This window comes from Ictidomys tridecemlineatus, chromosome 3 (assembly GCF_052094955.1).
Source record: "Ictidomys tridecemlineatus isolate mIctTri1 chromosome 3, mIctTri1.hap1, whole genome shotgun sequence".
Classification (NCBI taxonomy): Eukaryota; Metazoa; Chordata; class Mammalia; order Rodentia; family Sciuridae; genus Ictidomys; species Ictidomys tridecemlineatus.
The window spans coordinates 159831489-159854375 of record NC_135479.1 but is presented as its reverse complement, the minus strand read 5'-3'; the positions used below and the strand labels follow the sequence as shown (position 1 = coordinate 159854375).

General features: G+C 38.0%; 1 long non-coding RNA gene and 1 other non-coding gene across 3 annotated transcripts in view; one reads left to right on the top strand and one right to left on the bottom strand.

The window, feature by feature from the left end:
- LOC120883970 (uncharacterized) overlaps positions 1 to 22887 on the bottom strand; it is a 263470-nt gene that overhangs the window by 149873 nt on the left and 90710 nt on the right. The gene's annotated exons all lie outside the window — the stretch shown is intronic.
- LOC120884635 (small nucleolar RNA SNORD48) lies at positions 20524 to 20586 on the top strand. The gene has a single exon (XR_005727057.1). It is a non-coding gene; the product is annotated as a small nucleolar RNA SNORD48 (small nucleolar RNA).

Genomic DNA, 22887 nt, shown 5'->3' with positions numbered 1-22887 from the left:
GCAGAATGAAGCTGATAGCCACACACACCAGTTGGTGGGTTTTAAGGGTTGGTGGGATTTTCCAAGATAAGTTCCATCAGTTTTTCTCATAAGGTGTTTGATGAGGTGGGGGGTGTTGGGGAAACCTTATGTTTGTCCAGAGCTTGGTAGGGTGACCTCATGGGCGGGTGACTGGGCCCCTCCTCTAGTTGGGGTGATCTGTCTACCATGCAGGCGGGAGGCTGGGCTCCTCCTCCAGTTGGGGTGTTCTGTCTACCCCACAGGCAGGCCGCTGGGCCCCTTCTCTGGGTCGCATGGTCTGCCTACCGCACAGGCAGTGGCTGGGCCCTTCCTCCAGTTGGGGTGGTCTATCTACCCCACAGGCGGGCGGCTGGGCCCTCCGCCAGTTGGGGTGGTCTGTCTACTGTGATTGTATATCTTCTTCTGAGAAGTGTCTGTTCAGGTCCTTGGCCCATTTGTTGATTGGGTTATTTGTTTACAAAAAGAACTTTCTAAGTTAGAACTTTCTAAAGGATTTTGGCATTGAAGCTATAGGATTGATGACCTATAAATAAATCATAGAGTGATTGTAAAAAATAAATGGAATACAGAAGATAGACATTCATAAGACTATGTAGGATAGATTATGAATGCTCCCCAAGGAATCCAAGGAATTATAGCTTTGAGAGAAAAGCTATGGAAAGGGGAGTGTGGGGTAGAGGTGCATATTAACAATATTTTCTTTAAGAAAAAATCCACCTACCACCTACTCTGTTCCATCACTCCTTCTGTGGGCTCACAGTGAAGAGGATAAGTTCTTTGTACATAGTTTTCCAGGTTTTAAAGCATATATACCTATAATGACTTTGTTAATCATTACATTAGCCAATAAGGAAAAAGGCTGCTTGCAATTAGTGTCAGGATTTAAGTTCTATGACATCATCATGGGAACTTCAGGGGACCCACTAAGGGGTCCTTGAAGAACCCCTTCTCTTCTCAATTCAAAGCTTATGTTTATCTTTCCAACCAACCCACTACTTTCCTGTTTCTAATCTGAAGAACACCTCCCATCCTACCCAGTGAGTCATTCAATACCATTCCACACACATTCCTCTTCAGTACCCCTAGTGCTCCAACTTCCTGAATTCTATTACTATGGGTTTTACAATAGAAAATTATTTCACAGTTTCAGCAGCAACCACAGCCATTCAGCTACCACAGAAAGCAAGAATTTGTTTTCTCGTGGTTCTGTGCAGCTTACAGTAGTCTAGATACAGACAGATATTAAATATATAATTTCTGTACCAAAAATCACTGCATGGAGATGTAGTTTGATTTGAATCTAAATTCCAAGTTTTGAAAGCCCCAGTAGCAATGAGACAAAGGTTCATGGGAGTGAAAACTTTCCATGAAAATCCAGCCATCCACACAAATACCTTATGATTTAGACATTACATTTCTTAAATATCTTCTTTAAAAGATGATGAGTCAGGCCAGGACTGATAATTCAAATGTTCCACTAACTAATAGTGGATCTCTTACAGCTGCTTTTGTTTAAATTCAACCTCAGTAATTGTGTGTATGTATGTGATATATATATATATATATATATATATATATGTATTTATATAAATATATAAATATGTTAATATATATACACACACATATATACATATATCTTGTGTTTTTGCACATATGTATCTAAACCTCATGCCCTAGATGTATATAACCATTAAAACATAGTCTGTTACTATGGGTTGAACAGGGCTGTGTTTTATTCAAGATAGCAGAGTTATACAAGTATCTCCTACAAGAAGATCAATTTACTATTATGCTTATGATTATTTCAGCAATATAACCATGTTCTTATTATTTCACAGGGCATCATTCTTATCCAATTCCAATCCATACCTGTAGGCCCACTGTCCTTTACTTGGTATGCATGTAAATTCATTTTGTCACATTATAAAAAGTGGTACTACTTGTATATTGGGTCTTAAAACACCAGGTGATGAACACTTGAGAATTCAAGAATCTGGTCATTCTTAATGCAATCAACACACTTCCTCTTTCAGCAAAACTATTTCAACTGGGGGAGGGGGGATTAGCTTAGATACTGAAGATTTTAGCTTTAAATGATGACTATTTTCTTAAAATTTTGTATTTAATGGTGACAGTAGAACTAAGCAAAGGGAGAAGTATGTAGAAAAGTATTATTTCAAAGAAATACTTCTGATGTTTGCTCTCCTTGCTGGCCACTGAAGAAAAAAAATTAAATATGTCAGACTACATTATTCAAGGGTTTGTCCTATGTGTTAGATTACAAGATAACCATAAATTATTTATCTTCCTTTTCATATATCAATTTGCACTTGACTTTGCAGCTCTTCCCATCTAAAGCTGAAGCCTATTTCCCTGTTCCATGAGTTTGGCTTGACATTGAACCTTGACATCTGTAGTCTGAGGCAGGACTGAGAATTTACTGTACTGTCAATTCAGTCTGTACTCTGGATTTAAGGGCTTTGGATTTTCACTCTCTCTTTTGGGAGATTCTACTCAGCTTCCATGTAAACACCTAGACTGTCCTAGAGAAGATGAAAGACACTGGCTCAGTCACCTCCATCTTTGAGCAGCCTACAGCCAGCCAGCCCTATGAAACAGAGCTGCCTAGCTGAGGGCCAGCCAATGGCAGACCAGTAAGTCCAGAAGAACATTGACCCACAGAATCATGGACTAAATAAACTAAAATGTTTTAAGTCACATATTTTGTGTGCTTATATTACAAAAGACAATTGTCCACCATATTCTTCTCCATTAGTTCCATTAGTTTTGAAGGACACATTAGTAAATATGCAGATGGGTTCTTAAAATCAAAACTAGGTTGGAATAATGTGAAAATCCCAATAAGTAATGTAAAGGCTTAAACAAATCCACTTGCTCTAATCCTGACGAGAATGGGCAACCATTAGTTTCATTTCATTAATGGATTCAGGTTTTATGCAAGAAAAAAAAGTTAACAAAGAGCAACCCCTCTCTTCAACTATACACTTATTGAATGAAAACACCCTTGTTCTCCTTAAGACAAGGTAAGTGTATTGTGGAGAACACACACACACACAAAATGAAAGAAAACTCTATATAATACTAGGTCCAGCACATGCAAAGGAGAGCATTATCTTTATTTTAATTGCCAATGGCAGATTAACTCCCACATAGAAGATTAAAGAGTTAAAATTAAAATGTCTTTTACTCCCTTATCCATCACTGTCACCTCCTGACTTTTCCATCCTGTCCTAGCTCCTGATGGTACTGGTGTGCTCAATTGCATGAACCTGGTACTTCTGCTGCGAAGCAGCAACTGATTAAATTCCACCCCTCATCATAGCCCATAAAAAGCCCAAGAAGGAGTAAAGACTAATAACAACCATCAATTAATTTAAAGGTGCAAGTGCATAATGATTCTGTGGTGCAGTTTAGGATTAAGAGTCACACACTACTTAGTAAACCAAAGAAAGCCTGTTGTCAATGACAGTGTTGGTCAATGAGCTATTTGACCAGCAAGCCAATTAATGAAACAGACACACCTGCACAATTGGAAATGGAAGAATATGCAATTGATATGTTCCAGCAGCAAACAAGAAAGAACTTGCTACTTCAGTCCAGAACTCTATTCTTAGGATCAAGAATACATTATCAATTAGAAAACTGAATTTGGTTCCACCACACCCTGACTACTACAGTAATACATAATTCTCTATTCTTTTATATTCTCCTTCCTTGTTCCTTTATTGTACATTAAGTAAGTGTTATATGTGCATGAGCATGTTGAATTATTTTTTTAATTTGTTCCTATTAGTTAAACATGACACTATAATGCATTTTGACACACAGTACACAAATTGAGCACCACTTCTCATTCCTCTGTCTATACATGGTGCAGAATCACACCGGTTGTGTAATCATACTTGTATATGGGGTAATAATGTCCATCTCATTCCACCATCCTTTTTACTCTCATGACCCCTCCCCTCCCTTTACCCAACTCTGCCCAATCCAAACTGGTAAAATACTTGCCTAGCAAATATGAAGCACCAGATTTGATCTTCAGCACCACATAAAAATAAATAAAGGTATTATGTCATATTGTATTAATTTTCAAAACTAAATAAACAATGATATATTTTAACTGACATCAAATGGAAAGGAGTTGGGGGAAAACACTTGTTCTGTGAAAATATCACCTCTATTCATTAGTGTAGGTCTAATCTGTATATTCCACTAAGTTATTTTGCTGTCACTGTTTTAACAACAACAATAACAAACAAATAATAAAAACACCAACAAAACACTTTGTAAAAATCCTTGAATACCTTATGAACAGGAGAACTTTAATGTTTTTCATGTTTTATTATAAAACCAAGGAAAATGTTATACCTTTTTTTTGTATATAGCTGTGGAGCAATCTGTTTTTAAGTAGGGATAAATTATTCTATAAAAGGATTCTAAGTAGTTTTTCCTTCTTGTTGTTAAAATAAACTTTTTTCTTTAAATGAACATATGTGTGTGTGTGTGTGTGTGTTGTGTATATACACACCCATCCACACACACACACATCTTGGCTTTTTCAATGTTTATCTCTAACACAGATTTTCCCAGGAAAAAAAAATCCCAACTGCATAATTTCCATCCTTCCCTCTCTCTTCCTCTGACAAGCTATATATTGAGATGGTGACCACACAAGTAAGAGGATCCAGAACACCTGTGTCATTCAAGGAAGAGAGCTGAAGAGTCACCCTGTATACATTTTTTGATGTGTGTGAAAAAAAATGAAATCATTGTTCTGCTTTCAGGAACATTAGCTGCAGCATATCCATACCTATTCTAAAAAAAACTATTAAAATACATGGGTATGCTGATGCAAATGATCCTTCAGAATGGATGGAGAATTGATGGAGGACAAATACAGGAGCAATTGTCTTGAGTAGGTGATCCAGAGCACAAGCAAATCTGTGCCATAGCCAGACATATGGATGATTCATTCATTCATTCCCACAAACAAGATACTAGAGAATGTAGGAATAGAATGAAGGAAGTGAGTAGACTTAATAGAAAGAGATTTTTTGGGGGGGTCCCTTTTATTTCATTTGGATCCAAAAAAATAGAAATCATTGCCTGAGAATACAGAGGGAACTAGAAGTCTGAGGAACAAGAAGATGGCATGAATCAGTCTTCTCAAGTGAAGAGGAAAGTAAATAATTAGACAGATCTAGACTGATAGAGGGGTATGTTTTAACCATGCATGGCTGCTTGGCTATGGGTTTTATCCAAGCAAAAACCTGTGTGTCACCAGAGTGGCAGCTTTGCAAGATTTATACTATAAAACATGCAACAGAGAGATAATAAACCAAAACAACAAAGAGGTAAAGAAGGGCATGAAGCCAGGCATGGTGTTACATGCCTGTAATCATAGCAGTTCAGTAGGCTGAAGAAAGAGGATCATGAATTCAAAGCCAGCCTCAGCAATTTAGTGAGAACCTAAGCAAATAAGTAAGACCCTGCCTCTAATAAAATATATTTTTAAAAATAGGCTGGAGATGTGGCTCAGTGGTTAAGCACCTGTAGGTTCAACCCCAGGGCTAAAAGAAAAGAAGGGCATGATTATTTTTTATTTGTATTTTTTATTTGATCATGAAATCTGAGTTAAGAAGGGCAGAGAAAGATCACAGGACACTAGAGAGCACACTAGTTTTCTAGGGCTCCTAACAAAACATCAAGGACTGGTGATTTGAACAATGGCAATGTATTTTCATATGGCTCTGGAGGCTGGAAGTCCTAGATCAAGGTGCCAGTAGAGTTGATTTCTTCTAAGGCCTCTGTCCTTGGGTGTAGATGAATGCCTTCTTCTGATACTTTCACAGGGTCACTCCTTTGTACTGTCTGTTTTTTCTTCTCCTCACATTGGATTAGCCCCCCAAATATCCTCATTTTAACATAATTGCTGTTTTAAAGATTTTATCTCCAATACAGTAATTAATATTTCAACATTTAAATGTGTGTGCTGGGGGATACAATTCAGACCATTACAAGGCAATGGACATGGAAAAATAAAAAGCGATGACAAGGGAGAAATTGAGGTTATTGAGGCAAAGATCTAGAGTATGATCAAGAGAACCTGTTTCAGAATAGAAGAAAAAGACAAACACTGTGTAATGAAGAAGTCAAGAACAAGATATGGAATGTATTGCCCTTGTAGATACCTGGGTCACCAAGGTTAATAAAGAAGCTTACTATATCCCCCAAAGCTCTGAGCAGGAATGCTCAGAGTTGAAATGATTAGATTATGAGAGTGTGACCTAATCCATAGATTAATTCAATTGATTAATAATTTGAGTGGACTAACTGGATGGTAAAGGTAGGAGGGTAGGGTATGGTTGGAGAAAGTAAGTCACTGAAGGCAGCCTTTGGAGTTTATATTTTCTCCCTAGCACCTCACATTCTCTTTGCCTCCTATCTGTCATGAGCTGAGCAGCTTTGCTCTGCCACACCCTTCCACCATAATGTTCTGCCTCACCACAGGCCCAGAGCAATGGAGTTGGCAGATAGCAGGCTCACTCTCTGAAACTGTGAGCCAAAATAAACTTTTCCTCCTTTAAGTTCTTCTAGTCAGGTATTTTAATCAAAGCAATGCAAAGCTAACATGAAGCCACAATGGAGAAAACAGAGTCAGTCAAAATAGAGTAAGTGCTAAAATCTTCCATTAATGTAAGGGTGGAAGGGAAGAAAGGGATCCATCAGGAAGAAGGCAGATGGCTGCAACAAAGAAGACATCAGTGATCCAGTTGATGTCCTGGGTATTGAAGGATCCAAGATGTTGGGGAGTGTGGGGATTCAGGGGAGTAAGGAAAGCAAGGGGAAACACTTATTCTGAAAGAAGAACTGGTGAACAAAGGATACACTATTCCACCTACAAGTACAGAGAAAAATGGGTTCGAGAGAAAAAGGAACCATCATTTGAGGGCTGGAGGAAAATCAGGGTCCTTAGCAATAATCAAATTTTATTTAAAGCAAGAATTTGAAGGAAAATATAAGAAATTGATGAAAGTGGTTTGTTTGTTTTTTTTTTAAATGAATAGGATAGATATTCCTGGTGATTTCCTTTTCAGGCACATGGAAGACAAAATTTCTCAATCACATGGTACATAGGCAGGGTCATCTGACCATTCCTGGAAAAGAAATGTAAGAAGTGCTGTGCATCACTTCCAGCTGAGATGATGAGGAGCCCTGTACAATTCACCCATTTCAGTCTTAGCCTTTTCAGACCACCACAAAGGCTTCATTTCCAGATGTTTTTGATAGAAGATTGTGAAGTTTTTATCAGTTTCATCTTTGGATGACTAAATAGAGCTGACTCCCTGCCAATCAATGTTGAACATAGTTTTTTAAGGGGTCAGTGGTATTTTAGAATGGGGTGTGTGTGCACATGTATGCATGTGTGCATATGTTCTGTGATTTGCTGCCATAGTAAAACCAGGCCTTTCCTGATTTATACAGATATCATGAGCTCTACAATGTGTAGTAGGGAGAAAAGAACACTCAGACTACTTGTTGGAGAATGTGCATAGCCATATTGAAGATGTGAGAATAAAAGGAATGAAGGATGAGCTTAGAGGTTTGGGTTTCATGCAGGAAAGTGAGGATGCAGGGATTGCATCTTAAAGAAAGACAGATTATTAGATATAATTGCAGCCTCCTTCAGTGGGTCTCATGGGTACTTTGTGGTGAAGAAATGGGAAATGTGGTCAGAAGTAAGAGCCAGAGGTGATGCCACAAGGAGCACAGAGTTCTGGGAATGGCTCCTCCCCACCTCCGATATCCTGTCATTGGCATGAGATAGATGTCTCTGTGATTTTAATTTTTTTAGGATAGTCTTATAGGACTAGTGCTCCTTGGAACATGTACTAGAAAATTCAGGTCTGGAAGCAAGTTGGATTAACCTTCTATATGATTTAATATCTACAGATCATAGGAACTCGGAATCTTTTGCAAATAAAACAAGAGAAGACCTTGAAGAGTCTATCTTCTGTCTTGAGAAGATATTTTCCTGGGAGGTACTCTCATAAGGTAAGTCTTTTTCTACTTAAAGAGGGGAATTTCCTAGCAAAAGTAAGCATCTGTTTTATAAAGGGAACTGTTGGGGACCGAGAATCAAGTCAAGATGGCACCTGGCAGTATGCCAGGAGGAGTGGTTTGTGAGGCAAGGCCACAGAGCCATTAAGATGGTGGAGATTCCTTATTGGCTGATTGCTGTATCTGGATGATGCTAATTGAGTCAAGCTGTGTGTAATCAGTTAAGTATATATACCGCTGTTGTTCCGTAATAAAGCAGTTCCTGCTTCAAAATTCAAGTTGCTTGTCACCTCCAGGTTATTTTGCCCAGCTGGTGTTGCAGTAATTCACTTGCAGGTCAGCATGGGAAAACAAAGAAAAAGAAGAAGCAGAGCAAGCAAAGCAGCAGCAGAAAAAAAGTCCTTTATTGTGTACAAGCAATCTTTTTATAGTATTGTGAACAAAGAAGGCAACCTTCCAACATCAATAAATCAGGTCTTTCAGCTAATTAAACATAGCATACAGAAGTTTTACTTTCTAATCAGAAGTGACCCGCTTCTCATGGCTAATCTATTCTCTGCTCGGAGTATGTTGAGCTCTGCTTTTTCTTAAGAACAGATAACAAAATTTTTCTCAGCGCCCTCCTAGCCCACTTGGCAGAACATCCCTTTTTCAGGCAAGTCCTCCCAAGGACAGCAGACACCTCGTTTCCAAGCATGTCCGCTGTTACCTTATCTAAACCTTGAAGGAGCCTCTCGTTTGCAAGCAGGCCCTCCCAAGGACAGCAGACACCTCGTTTGCAAGCATGTCCGCTGTTACTTATCTATACCTTGACAGAGTATCCCATTTGCAGGCAGACTCCATCAAGAACAGTAATAGTAACGCAGTTACATCTGATTCTCTACAAGCTGGACTGCGGCAAATGGTGGCCCATACGGGGAACTCCAGGACACTCAGGGGTAAGTGACAAGGTAAGCTGCCCGTCCCTAGAAATAGATAGGACAGGAGGAAAGCTGCTCACCCCTGCAGAAGCAGATAGGGCGAGAGAACGAATGGCCATTTCAAGAAAATGAAGAAGATTGATACAGACAAGACTAAACCCCATACAGAGGGCAGGAATGGGGCAGCAATATCCAGACACACAGCAGCAGGGCAGCCAGCAGAGGACTTCCTCAGCAAATGTGTTCAGAAGAGGAAAGGATTTCCAATGGAATAATAGAGGAAGAAAAAAAGGCAGGAAAGTTGGACATTGTAAAGCTGTGGAGAAAGCTGCGAATCCTCCCAACTTCTACCTACTACACTTTCCTAAGAATGGCAGATAGTGGATCCAAAGAGGAACGCTGGTGGAATCAGGTAGGTAAGATGGCATGGAAAAGGAACACAGGCTTTGGGGTAAGCCAAACTCTCTCTAAGCCTTGCTTTTGGCACTAATTAATCAGGTTATCTTGACTGTGTTCCTCAGTCTCCTCATCTGTAAAATGACTGTGACAGTTACATACACTGCTTAGCATTGTTGAAAAATTAAATGAAGCTCTTTCGCTTCGCTACTGGCAGAGGAGCTGAATACGTAATCATCAGCGGATTGTAAGTACCTGACAAAGAAACCTAATTACAACACCCTTTTTTTTTTTTTTTTTTTTTTTTTGAATATTTTCTATGCAAAGAGAGTTAGTGGATTGGGATTGTTGGCTGGGCGGTGGTTTCGGGGCCGAAAATCCACTCCGCGGAAGCCGCCATTTGCTTCCTGCTCTGACTACATCGTCCTGCTGCCGCACCTAGAGACGGGAACTGGGCTGTGTGCCGAGTCCTATCCTCTGAAGGCGGGACCACGACTCCGAACGCAGCGGTTGCGTGTTCCCTGCTGCACCTTTGGGCAAAAACGGTTCTGGACTTGCTTGGCAGTCCCCTGCTAGGGGACCCGCGCTCCGGAGGGAGGGGCTGGAGAGCTGTGGCGGCAGCCGCTTGGACACAGGCACCTAGCCGAGGAGCGACGGAGGTCCCAGCGTCGCTGCTAAGGCCGCGGACAACCGCGGCGCCAGAGCGCGGCCCACAGCCTGCCTGCTCAGGATCACTAGGCAAAGCTGAGCTGACGTGGAGCTAAGGCGTGCAGCCGGGGCCCCTCAGAAAACACACACTGAGCACGAATCAGTGGCATGCAAGCTCTGGTTCGCCTGCTTCTCCTGTCTCAGCACTAACGATCCCACTGAAATAACTAGTCCCACCTGAACTCACAGAGGTAAAAACCAACTGAGCACCATAGCCGGACCCAGGGAATCAGGAGGGACGTGGGACCTGCAGAGCAGAACTCACAGCTATTGCTTTCCACCAGTGCTGACAACAGAGGTCCCTTGCACCAGATACCAGGGGAGTCACTACCTGAGGGCAAACAAGTTCGCTGGGGCCCTCAGCCCCAAGCCATACAAACTTGGGGTCTGAGGGAGGCAAACAGAAAGGGTGTGGCCAGGCATCCATGAAAACAGAGCTCCCAGGAGCAGCAGACCCAGCGTGTAGCTAGTAGTGTGGTAAGCGTCACAGGTGAGCGGGGCCTGGATTGAGGAACCACAAGAGAAGACTCTAAGTACTCAGGATTGGAGACCCACACAGTCTGGGAAGAAGAGCTGAGGCACAGTGATTGGTTCCTACCTATCAAGAAAAGAAGCCTGGCCCAGTGGGCATAGCTCCACCTACTGGAAGAGAAGTTAACCGAGCTCTATGACTGCATTTATTATTATTATTATTTTTCAATGATTATTATTAGTACTTTTTTAAATTTTTCTATTTTTTTATCTTTTTATTTTTTTTATTTTTTATTTTTATTTTTTTTATTTTATTTTTTTTTTTTACTTTTTGATGTTGATTAGTTGTTGTTCTTTAACTTTCTTATTAATGGTTTCAATTTTTTAAATTCTTTTTATTCTATTATGGTTACTATTATCTTTTAAACTTTAATTTTCATTTTTTATTATCACTATAAATTTTTTTTTGTTTTAAAGTCTTAATTTTTTGTTCTTTTCTTTCTTTCTTTTCACTTTTTTCTTCTGTCTTTTCATTTCTTTTCAATTTTCTTACTTCCCCTTTCCTGAACTCTACCTGCCTACACTCATTCTCTTTAGTGACTTCTTCCCTTCCCTTCTATTATCTCTCCTCCCAAGCATCCAATAAATTTATAAGAATAAACAATAACTCAGCAGTCAAACAGAACAAGAAGTAACATGAGCATAAAAAAGCAAGGAAGAAAAGGAGTACAAACAATGAAGGACAGCCTAAATATTCAGGAGGACTTAGAGTCATCAGAAAAATGGCCATATAAAGATCTCAAGGAACACCTTAGACAGATGGAAAAGAATCTTAAAGATCACATTGAAAGTGAATTACAGAAACAGATAAAAGAAGAAGTTAAGCATCTTTATCAGGAAATAGAGATTATTAAAAAAAATCAAAATGTAATTCTGGAAATGAAGGAAACGGTAAACCAAATTAAAAACTCTATCGAGAGTATCACCAACAGAGTGGAACAAGTAGAAGCCAGAACGTCAGATAATGAAGACAAAATATATCATCTTGAAAGGAGTCTAGCCAAATCAGATAGGCTGGTAAAAAATCACGAGAAAAACATCCAAGAGATTTGGGATAATATAAAAAAACCAAATTTGAGAGTCATCGGGATAGAAGAAGGCACAGAGATTAATACCAAGGGAATGAGTAACCTGCTGAATGAAATAATTACAGAAAACTTTCCAGAAATAAAAAAGGAAACAGATATACAAATTGTAGATGCATACAGGACACCGAGCACACAAAATCACAGTAGACCAACGCCAAGACACATTGTTATGAAGATATCCAACATACAGAACAAAGAGAAAATATTAAAAGCTACAAGAGAAAAGAGGCAGATTACATTTAGGGGTAAACCAATAAGGTTAACAACGGATTTTTCATCACAGACGCTAAAAGCGAGAAGATCCTGGAACAACGTATTTCAAACACTGAAAGACAATGGTTGCCAACCAAGAATTTTGTATCCAGCAAAATTAAGCTTCAGGTATGACAACGAAATAAAAATCTTTCAGGATAAACAAAAACTAAAAGAATTCGTAGCCAGAAAACCAGCATTGCAAAGTGTCTTGAGCAAAACATTACATGAGGAAGAAATGAAAAACAATAACCAAAACCATCAGTGGGAAGTGCCTCTATAAAGCCAGAGGGCGGGGGAAAGCTAAGCTAGGAGAAACAAACTAAAAGAAGATAAATAATCAAACATGACTGGAAGTACAAACCATACATCAATAGTAACTCTAAACGTTAATGGCTTAAACTCTCCAATAAAGCGACATAGGCTGGTAACATGGATTAAAAAAACAAACCCAACAATATGCTGCCTCCAGGAGACGCATCTGATTGGAAAAGACATACACAGGCTGAAGGTGAAAGGTTGGGAAAAAATATACCACGCACACGGACCTCGCAAGCAGGCAGGTGTGGCCATCCTCATATCGAATAAAATCGACTTCAAGACTAAATTAATCAAAAGGGATAAGGAAGGGCATTATATACTGTTAAAAGGAACCATTCACCAACAAGACATAACAATCATCAATATTTATGCACCAAATAATGGGGCTGTGATGTTCATGAAAGAAATTCTCATCAAGTTCAAGAATCAAATAGACCACAATACAATAATTATGGGTGACTTCAACACACCTCTCTCACCATTGGACAGATCTTCCAAACAAAAGTTGAATAAAGAAACTATAGAACTCAATATCACAATCAACAACCTAGACTTAACTGACATATATAGAATATATCATCCAACATCAAGTGGCTATACTTTTTTTTCAACAGCACATGGATCCTTCTCAAAAATAGACCATATATTATGTCATAGGGCATCCCTCAGTAAATATACAGGGGTGGAGATAATACCATGCATTTTATCTGATCATAATGCAATGAAAATGGAAATCAATGATAAAAGAAGGAAGGAAAAATCCTACATCACATGGAAAATGAACAATATGTTACTGAATGATCAATGGGTTACAGAAGACATAAAGAAGGAAATTAAAAAATTCTTAGAGATAAATGAAAACACAGACACAACATATCGGAATCTATGGGACACAATGAAAGCAGTTTTAAGAGGGAAATTCATCGCCTGGAGGTCATACCTCAAAAAAAGGAAAAACCAACAAATAAATGAGCTCACACTCCATCTCAAAGCCCTAGAAAAGGAAGAGCAAAACAACAGCAAATGTAGCAGAAGGCAAGAAATAATTAAAATCAGAGCGGAAATCAATGAAATTGAAACAAAAGAAACTATTGAAAAAATTAACAAAACTAAAAGTTGGTTCTTTGAAAAAATAAATAAGATTGACAGACCCCTAGCCATGCTAACGAAGAGAAGAAGAGAGAGAACTCAAATTACTAACATACGGGATGAAAAAGGCAATATTACAACAGACACAACAGAAATACAGAAGACAATTAGAAATTATTTTGAAAACCTATATTCCAATAAAATAGAGGATAGTGAAGACATCGATAAATTCCTTAAGTCATATGATTTGCCTAGACTGAGTCAGGAGGATACCCACAACTTAAACAGACCAATATCAATAGATGAAATAGAAGAAGCAATCAAAAGACTTCCAACCAAGAAAAGCCCAGGACCGGATGGGTATACAGCGGAGTTTTACAAAACCTTTAAAGAAGAATTAATACCAATACTTTTCAAGTTATTTCAGGAAATAGAAAAAGAGGGAGCTCTGCCAAATTCATTCTATGAGGCCAACATCACCCTGATTCCGAAACCAGACAAAGACACCTCAAAGAAAGAAAACTACAGACCAATATCCCTGATGAACTTAGATGCAAAAATCCTCAATAAAATTCTGGCGAATCGGATACAAAGGCACATCAAAAAAATTGTACACCATGATCAAGTAGGATTCATCCCTGGGATGCAAGGATGGTTCAATATACGGAAATCAATAAATGTTATTCACCACATCAATCGACTTAAAGATAAGAACCATATGATCATCTCAATAGATGCAGAAAAAGCTTTCGACAAAGTACAGCATCCCTTTATGTTCAAAACACTAGAAAAACTAGGGATAACAGGATCTTACCTCGACATTGTAAAAGCTATTTATGCCAAGCCTCAGGCTAGCATCATTCTGAATGGAGAAAAATTAGAGGCATTCCCCCTAAAATCTGGAACAAGACAGGGATGCCCTCTATCACCACTTCTATTCAATATAGTTCTCGAAACACTGGCCAGAGCAATTAGACAGACGAAAGAAATTAAAGGCATAAAAATAGGAAAAGAAGAACTTAAATTATCACTTTTTGCGGACGACATGATTCTATACCTAGAAGAACCAAAAGAGTCCACAAAAAAACTACTAGAACTAATAAATGAATTCAGCAAAGTAGCAGGATATAAAATTAACACGCATAAATCAAAGGCATTTCTGTATATCAGCGACAAAACTTCTGAAATGGAAATGAGGAAAAACACTCCATTCACAATATCCTCAAAGAAAATAAAATACTTGGGAATCAACTTAACAAAAGAGGTGAAAGATCTATACAATGAAAACTACAAAACCCTAAAGAGAGAAGTAGAAGAAGATCTTAGAAGATGGAAAAATATACCCTGTTCATGGATAGGCAGAACTAACATCATCAAAATGGCGATATTACCAAAAGTTCTCTATAGGTTTAATGCAATCCCAATCAAAATCCCAACGGCATTTCTTGTAGAAATAGATAAAGCAACCAGGAAATTCATATGGAAAAATAAAAGGCCCAGAATAGCAAAAGCAATTCTAAGCAGGAAGTGTGAATCAGGCGGTATAGCGATACCAGATTTCAAACTATATTACAGAGCAATAGTAACAAAGACAGCATGGTACTGGTACCAAAACAGACGGGTGGACCAATGGTACAGAATAGAGGACACAGAGACTAATCCACAAAGCTACAACTATCTTATATTTGATAAAGGAGCTAAAAGCATGCAATGGAGGAAGGATAGCATCTTCAACAAATGGTGCTGGGAAAACTGGAAATCCATTTGCAACAAAATGAATCTGAATCTCCTCCTCTCGCCATGCACAAAAGTTAACTCAAAGTGGATCAAGGAACTAGATATCAAAACAGAGACTCTGCGCCTGATAGAGGAAAAAGTTGGCTCCGATCTACATATTGTGGGGTCGGGTTCCAAATTCCTTAACAGGACACCTATAGCACAAGAGTTAATAACAAGAATCAACAAATGGGACTTACTTAAACTGAAAAGTTTCTTCTCAGCAAGAGAAACAATAAGAGAGGTAAATAGGGAGCCTACATCATGGGAACAAATTTTTACTCCTCACACTTCAGATAGAGCCCTAATATCCAGAGTATACAAAGAACTCAAAAAATTAAACAATAAGAAAACAAATAACCCAATCAACAAATGGGCCAAAGACCTAAATAGACACTTCTCAGAGGAGGACATACAATCAATCAACAAATATATGAAAAAATGTTCACCTTCTCTAGCAGTTAGAGAAATGCAAATCAAAACCACCCTAAGATACCATCTCACTCCAGTAAGATTGGCAGCCATTACGAACTCAAACAACAACAAGTGCTGGCGAGGATGTGGGGAAAAGGGTACTCTTGTACATTGCTGGTGGGACTGCAAACTAGTGCAGCCAATTTGGAAAGCAGTATGGAGATTCCTGGGAAAGCTGGGAATGGAACCACCATTTGACCCAGCTATTGCCCTTCTCGGACTATTCCCTGAAGACCTTAAAAGAGCTTATTACAGGGATACTGCCACATCGATGTTCATAGCGGCACAATTCACAATTGCTAGACTGTGGAACCAACCCAGATGCCCTTCAATAGATGAATGGATAAAAAAAATGTGGCATTTATACACCATGGAATATTACGCAGCACTAAAAAATGACAAAATCATGGATTTTGCAGGGAAATGGATGGCACTAGAGCAGATTATACTTAGTGAAGCTAGCCAATCCCTAAAAAACAAATACCAAATGTCTTCTTTGATATAATGGGAATAACCAGGATCAGAGCAGGGAGGAAGAGCAGGAAGGAAAGATCAACATTAAACAGATACAATAGGTGGGAGGGAAAGGGAGAGAAAAGAGAAATTGCATGGTAATGGAGGGAGATGCTCATTGTTATACTAAAGCACTCTTAAGAGGTTTCGAGGGGAATGGGTAAATAAACAAGGAGAGAAGTGAAATACAGTAGATGGGGTAGAGAGACAAGATGGGAGGGGAGGGGGGGATAGTAGAGGATAGGAAAGGAAGCAGAATACAACAGATACTAATAGGGCATTATGTAAAAATGTGGATATGTAACAGATGTGATTCTGCAATCTGTATTTGGGGTAAAAATGGGAGTTCATAACCAATTTGAATCTAATGTATGAAACATGATATGTCAATAGCTTTGTAATGTTTTGAACAACCAATAAAAAAAAAAAAACAAAAAAAAAACAAAACAAAAAAAAAAAAAAAAGAAAAATTAAATGAAATGGCATTATAGATGACTTCTTATAGAGAAGTCAGCAGAATGTATGTGTTTAGGAGACTCTAAGTGATTGATGTCCTCTCTTCACAAAATGTATGTATGTATGTATGTATATGTATGTGTATGTGTGTGTGTGTGTGCGCACCTTTATTGTGCAAGCTCATATATTTTATATACAAACTGCATCCACAATAAGTTCTCTGTTAAAATAACTCAAAGCTTCGGTTAGCCCTTCTGCCAGAGAATTAGAGGTACTCTGTATGTTCAACATCCTGTAGAATGAGAACATACTGTGGCCAAATTTGGCCAAAAGAGATGCATACATACTGGAGGGGAAAAAACAATAGTGAAGTAACCATATATGTCCATTCCAGGAAAAGCAAAGTTGTTAGTTATCCATGTACTTGCTACACTATGGTATTTTCTATTTAAATATCATGAAGTGAATTTATTCCTCACAGGATTATGCTCTCTGTTCCTTTATTTCCAACCTAGACTGGGTTTCCACAGTACAGAAATTGAGAATAGCCAAGTCCACATAAAGAAAAAACAAATTTATTGCTTAACAAGTGCTATTAAATATTAAATAATAAGCATAATATTTTAAAGCAAACAACTCCTAGTCTGCTAATTCAATGAATGATATTTACACAATGTTATTAAGAACTACTTAATTACCAAAAAATTTCCATTTGTACATAGCATTCCATTTCACCAAGCTCCTACAGTTTACTCATTTGCTACAGATTTGCTCCTAAACTTTAGGGTCAATTTCTGCTTCTGCATGAGCAATGTAAAAAAGGTAATAGAAGAAAGAAAACATGAAGATAGAGCAAGAAATCCAGCTCCTTTCTTTCCTCTCAAATTCATAAACAAATACATGACTTGAAGATGAACTTAAGATCTATTTATTTTACAATTTAAAAAAATAACAGAATCTTTTTTAAAAATGAATTTGTCCAGGAATCCCAAATTTCTACCCACTCAACTAAACATATAATACGTATATGATTGGAAATTACTATTTTTATGGTCATATTTTTACATTCAACACGTAATGTGAATAAACCATGTTTACCCACTTGCTTTTTTCTACAGCAGTATTGAGTATTGTTTCAGTTAAAAAAGATCTTTCCAGATATCTCCTTGGAAACTATCTTTCACTCACCTCTCTACTTTATTCTCCATATCTACTCAATAATCAAAATTCTTTGGACACAACAATTCATTTGATATATTAGCTTGATATCATATGCCAGGAACTGAAGTAAGCATTAGAAAAATAAAGAAATGAGAAATGGTTCCTTCTATCAAATAACTCATAGCATAGTTGGAAAGTAAAATCAATAATCAATTACAGTGATATGTTTTCAATAGATATATATCCTGAGCATTCTCTCACTGGGTGAGCAGTCAGAAGTAAAACTGTTGAAGAGGATTTTAAAAAACAAAGCAATGAATTAGGGGCCAGGTTGGGGCAAGAAAGGGAGACAGGGGTAGCATGAAGAAGTAATTCAAAGAATGTGAAAATGCACACACACGAAGCTGCATGACTTAATTAGGAAACAACCAAACTGAAGGATGACTGGAACTAAACCTATGATGGATAAGCAGGATGTAAAATTATATAATAGAGAATGGATTATGGAGTATCATGTCTTTGAAGTTAGGAGTAATTCATTAATGATTTCTAAGTAGTGACATAATGAGATCCCTTTTCTAGAAAGACTGCTCTTGCTGCATTAGGTAGATTAGATTAGATGGATACATGCAGGAATGCTGAGAGAGGAAAATCAGATAGGAGTTACTGAATAAATGTAGAGGAGAAAATTATCTTAGCCAATGGTCTGCATTCTCCCCAACATCAGCTTTATGTAGTGATAAAAAAAATGTAAAATATTCACTTTTAAATCAGAACATCAAGCACAAAACTGGGTGTTCAATGGCTATTCCAATCAGAACATTGTATTAATTACCAAAATAGCCACAGAAACACCATAGGAACAATGATAAACTATATAGTAATGATTTAAATGTGGACTTTAGTATAAAACAGATCTTAGTCTATACTTACTAGTGGTATAGACTTCAGCACATTACTGAATTTCACCAAACCTCATTTTCTTTATCAGCAAATGAGATTAATAATCATAGCTACCTCTTGTAATAACTACAAGGAACAAATGGGCTAATTCATAGAGTAAGCAACCTGTGAAGAAAAGCTCCTTTCATACCCATGTAGAATTGTTTGCCTCTGTAATAAACCTAGAATGAACTGAAAAGGATAGTACTACAATAAAACAGGACTATTTTTATTAGTTATTTCACTTCAAATAGGTTACTCCATATCATTGAGTTTTGATTTCCTCTGATCAATAGAGACAAACACTTTAGTCCTATTTATGTAATAAGAATGCTTTTTGATGTGAGATAACATGTGAAAGTAGTTTGGATATTCTAAAGTGAAGAATACATACAAGACATGATGGTCAGACCTTGGTACACTTTACTCTGGACAGTTCCAGCCACCCAGAAGTAATTCTGAACTACAGTTTGGAAATTGTGCTACAAGAATATGAGGCTCAGATGAGAAGTTCTGGCCTCTAGTCCCAGCACTGCATGGTCAGTAACATACCAGCTTATAGCCTTCACTTCCTCATCAGCAACTTAAGGGAGTGCGTTCCAAACCCTCTAAACCATTTTATTGCAACTCCAACAATCTGATTTCCTTAGCTAACTAAGACAAGTTTAAATGCTCAATAGTCCACATTTTCCTCTAGATCAATAAATTCCACTGAAATTAAGCAAAGACAGGATTTAATATGGGTCAAGAACCTTTCTACCCCAGAATCAATGCAATCTCACATTATTTAATTTTTCACATGCTTTAATCTGTGGTGACATTCAGAAATGAGCAGATGAAATGCAATTAGCCCACCAGAACTCAGTTATCAGGCTTCCCCTAAAAGGTATTTATGCTGCATCTTTTAACTAATTGAGGTTACATGTGAATAGATTCTGCTCAGAATCAGAAAAAAAGTAGAAGGTAATAAAGCTCTGCAAAGGGAAATGAACTTACTATCTACTCTTTTATTTTTATATATATTCCAAACATCAAATGTTTATTTTCCATTGATCTCTGTTACTCAAGTTTCATTAGAGTGCATAGATCATTGTTGTTTTGTTTTGTTTTGTTTTTTCCCTTAAGTAATATAATCTGAAAGGTTAAAAAGGGAAAAGGCCAAGGATAGCTAATGCTATGAGAAAATTATTTTTTCTGGGTGAATCAATAGGACACCAAACTCTCCCATTTGTTCTGAGGTTCAAGGGTCTGAACTATAAACCCTGTGGAAAACTGCATAAGATTTTACCACTGTTGATATTGTCACTGCTTTTGAGTTGTTTCTCTGAATAAAAATCCTTGTTCCCCGAAGAACAAATGACAAAAGTATACTTTTAAAATAGCACTCCTCCATCTTAACACTGTTGCAGTTGGATTCAAATAATACCTTGGGGGCAGTCCTATGATGTATAGGAAGTTTAGCAGCATTCCTGGTTTCAACCCACTAGAGGTTAGAAATGCTCAACTATCCCTAGCTGTGACAGTCAAATATTTCCACACACTGCCAAACATCCCTCAGAATGACAGAATTGCTTTCATTTGTGAGCCACAGATTTAAAGAAAACTCAGATGAACTTGCTTAGTCCCCAACTTGTATCACCCCACTGTCATTATCACACTGAGAACATTCTCTATCCATTGTATATCAAACAAGAAATTACTTGTGAGAATCTGGTTTCTTGGCTATTGTTCAGACCACCAGAACAATAGCCAAGAGACATCCTATTCCATGAGCTTTCATTCATCAAAGGTTTGCTGATGACCCCCAGGAACAACAAGTGTCTCACTAACGCCATCTTCACAGCTCTCTGACAGCATCCTTCCCTAGGTCAGGATCCCTAGTACCTCGGCTCCTGGAAGATGGCAATCAGAAGTGCTTAATAATCATTATTTCCATGTCTGATTTCCCCAATTTGGAGTTTTAAGACATTTACTAGTGTCTTATCTTTGAACAAAGCATGAGAACTCTGAAGACCCATCAGACATAATGCCCCTTCACAGAGATCTTGCATTAACCTGGCCCAGTGTGTGTGGCTGATCTGCTTGGTAATAGTTCCTGCTACTTCATCATCAGGCTGTGACAAGGGAAGAGCAGGCCTTTTTTTCCTGGTTGCTATGGATTTTGCTGACACAAAAGATGTCCTCTATCTGGAGTTGTGCAGATTCTAGGAACTCACATCTTTCCTGTATTAACCTATGTGAGCAACCTGTCAACTGGTTGAGCAAAAGACTGGCTAGAAATTTTGAGAGACTTACATGTCAAGTAAAAAGATTTACCTTATATTTTCTTTGCCTTATATAAGCACCTAGTTTTAAGGATTCCAATAAAATATTGTTAAAAAGATTTGCTAAGATTCTCAGCACCCCTTGCAGGATGGGAAAAATAGAAGACTTCAGGTATAAAAGCACATGGGGTAGAGGGAGGAGTAGAGTGATTTCTAACTTATGTTGATGTATAGAATCTAAAAGGGCTCTTCTCTCTTCTTTCCTTCCCCACCTTACAGTGATCTCTTCTTATAAATCTCCCTCTATGTCTCTGTTTAACTTTCTTTTTTTTTCTGTTTAACTTTCTTAACTACTTTCCATAAATTTTGATAGTTTGTACTTTCTTGATCATTCAACTCGAAGTATTTTATAATTTCTTTTGGTCTGTTTTTAAAGCCTGTAATTTATTATTTGGTTATTTATAAATATATCCTAACTAATCTCTGAATATGGTCACCAACACTCCTCCCATCTCAGTGCATATATGCTTCACATCAAATTATGTAGATGATTTTACCCTGGAATCTGCACTACCTTATTAACTGACTTTGACCAATAGAAGGCAAGAGAAATGATGTTGTGCCAGATCCAGGATGAGTCAATCCAATCTATAGTTGAGCTGTGTCTGGATTTGTTACAGTTTTATTTAAATTCTTGTTACTGATTCCTCAAATATTTCCCCAGCAAGATAAGAAGTGTGATTCAAACACCAGCAATGCTCCAGTTCCATGATTTTTAAGCCCACCACCAGCTTTTAAGATATGTATGTAGCTCCCTTTGTACTCTTGTCCTAAGCCATGAACATCTCTCTCTAGTCTTCTGTCCTGCCCTAACAGTCACTGGGCCATTGCCCTGCAGTCAGTAAATTTGCATGCATACCAGGGGGCCTTCTCTCAGTTCTCACACCAGGTCCAAGCCTTCATGCTGACTCTCTGTTCTAGGAGAGCAATGATTGGAGGGCAGATATGAGATTGCTCTCTGAATGGGTCTCCTGGGAATATCATCCAACAAATCAACCCTCACACATTGTTAAATGTTTATTAAAATCCACTGGTTTCTTCTCATCCAGTTCATGGTGAGCCAGTACACTATCTATTATTCCTCCAGGGATGACAGTAGCCATAGGTTCTTCTCTGCTAGGAAGGGCTTTTCCTTTCTTAGACCTAGTTCACGGTGGTTCCCTAGCTTTTTGCTATTAAAGTTTATTGGATTGTCTCAGCTTATATTGGGAGTAATACTCTTTTGCAATTTTCTACCTCAAAACTGGAAACAGAAGTCCTTATATTTAAGGTCTATATCTTTCCTATTCAACAGATTATCCAGTAATAATGAAGGATGCTCAAACTTCCTTCTCACTTACTAGTCTGAATTGTTAGGAGCCCTCTTGATGTTCCAGATCATAAGCCAACTATCATCAGTACAACAGATAAATAAGAAGTCTCACCAGCTCACCTACCAATCTTTGGTTATATATACAGGATTGGGATGGAAGCTTTAGGGTCAGAGTCTGTTTATGAATTTAGCATGGCTGAACTTTCACTAATGCACCAGACCTTTCCTCCCTTTCTTGATGCTTATCACTTTCCATTTATATGACTCTACTTTTCTTTCAAACATTTCAGTAACTTAGTGTTTGTACCATTCTCTGACCTCCATTGTACTTGGTCAGGATCCTGACACTCCCTAAATTTTGCTAGATACCAAGAGTCTTCCACCTATTTGTCTCTATTTCTCTCAGCTACTACTAGACAGCAACCTGCTATTGTAAAGAACTAATCTTCTGCAATGTAATACTATACTGATCTGCTTTTATGCATTACTCATCTATATTTTGTTCCAATATTTTGTAA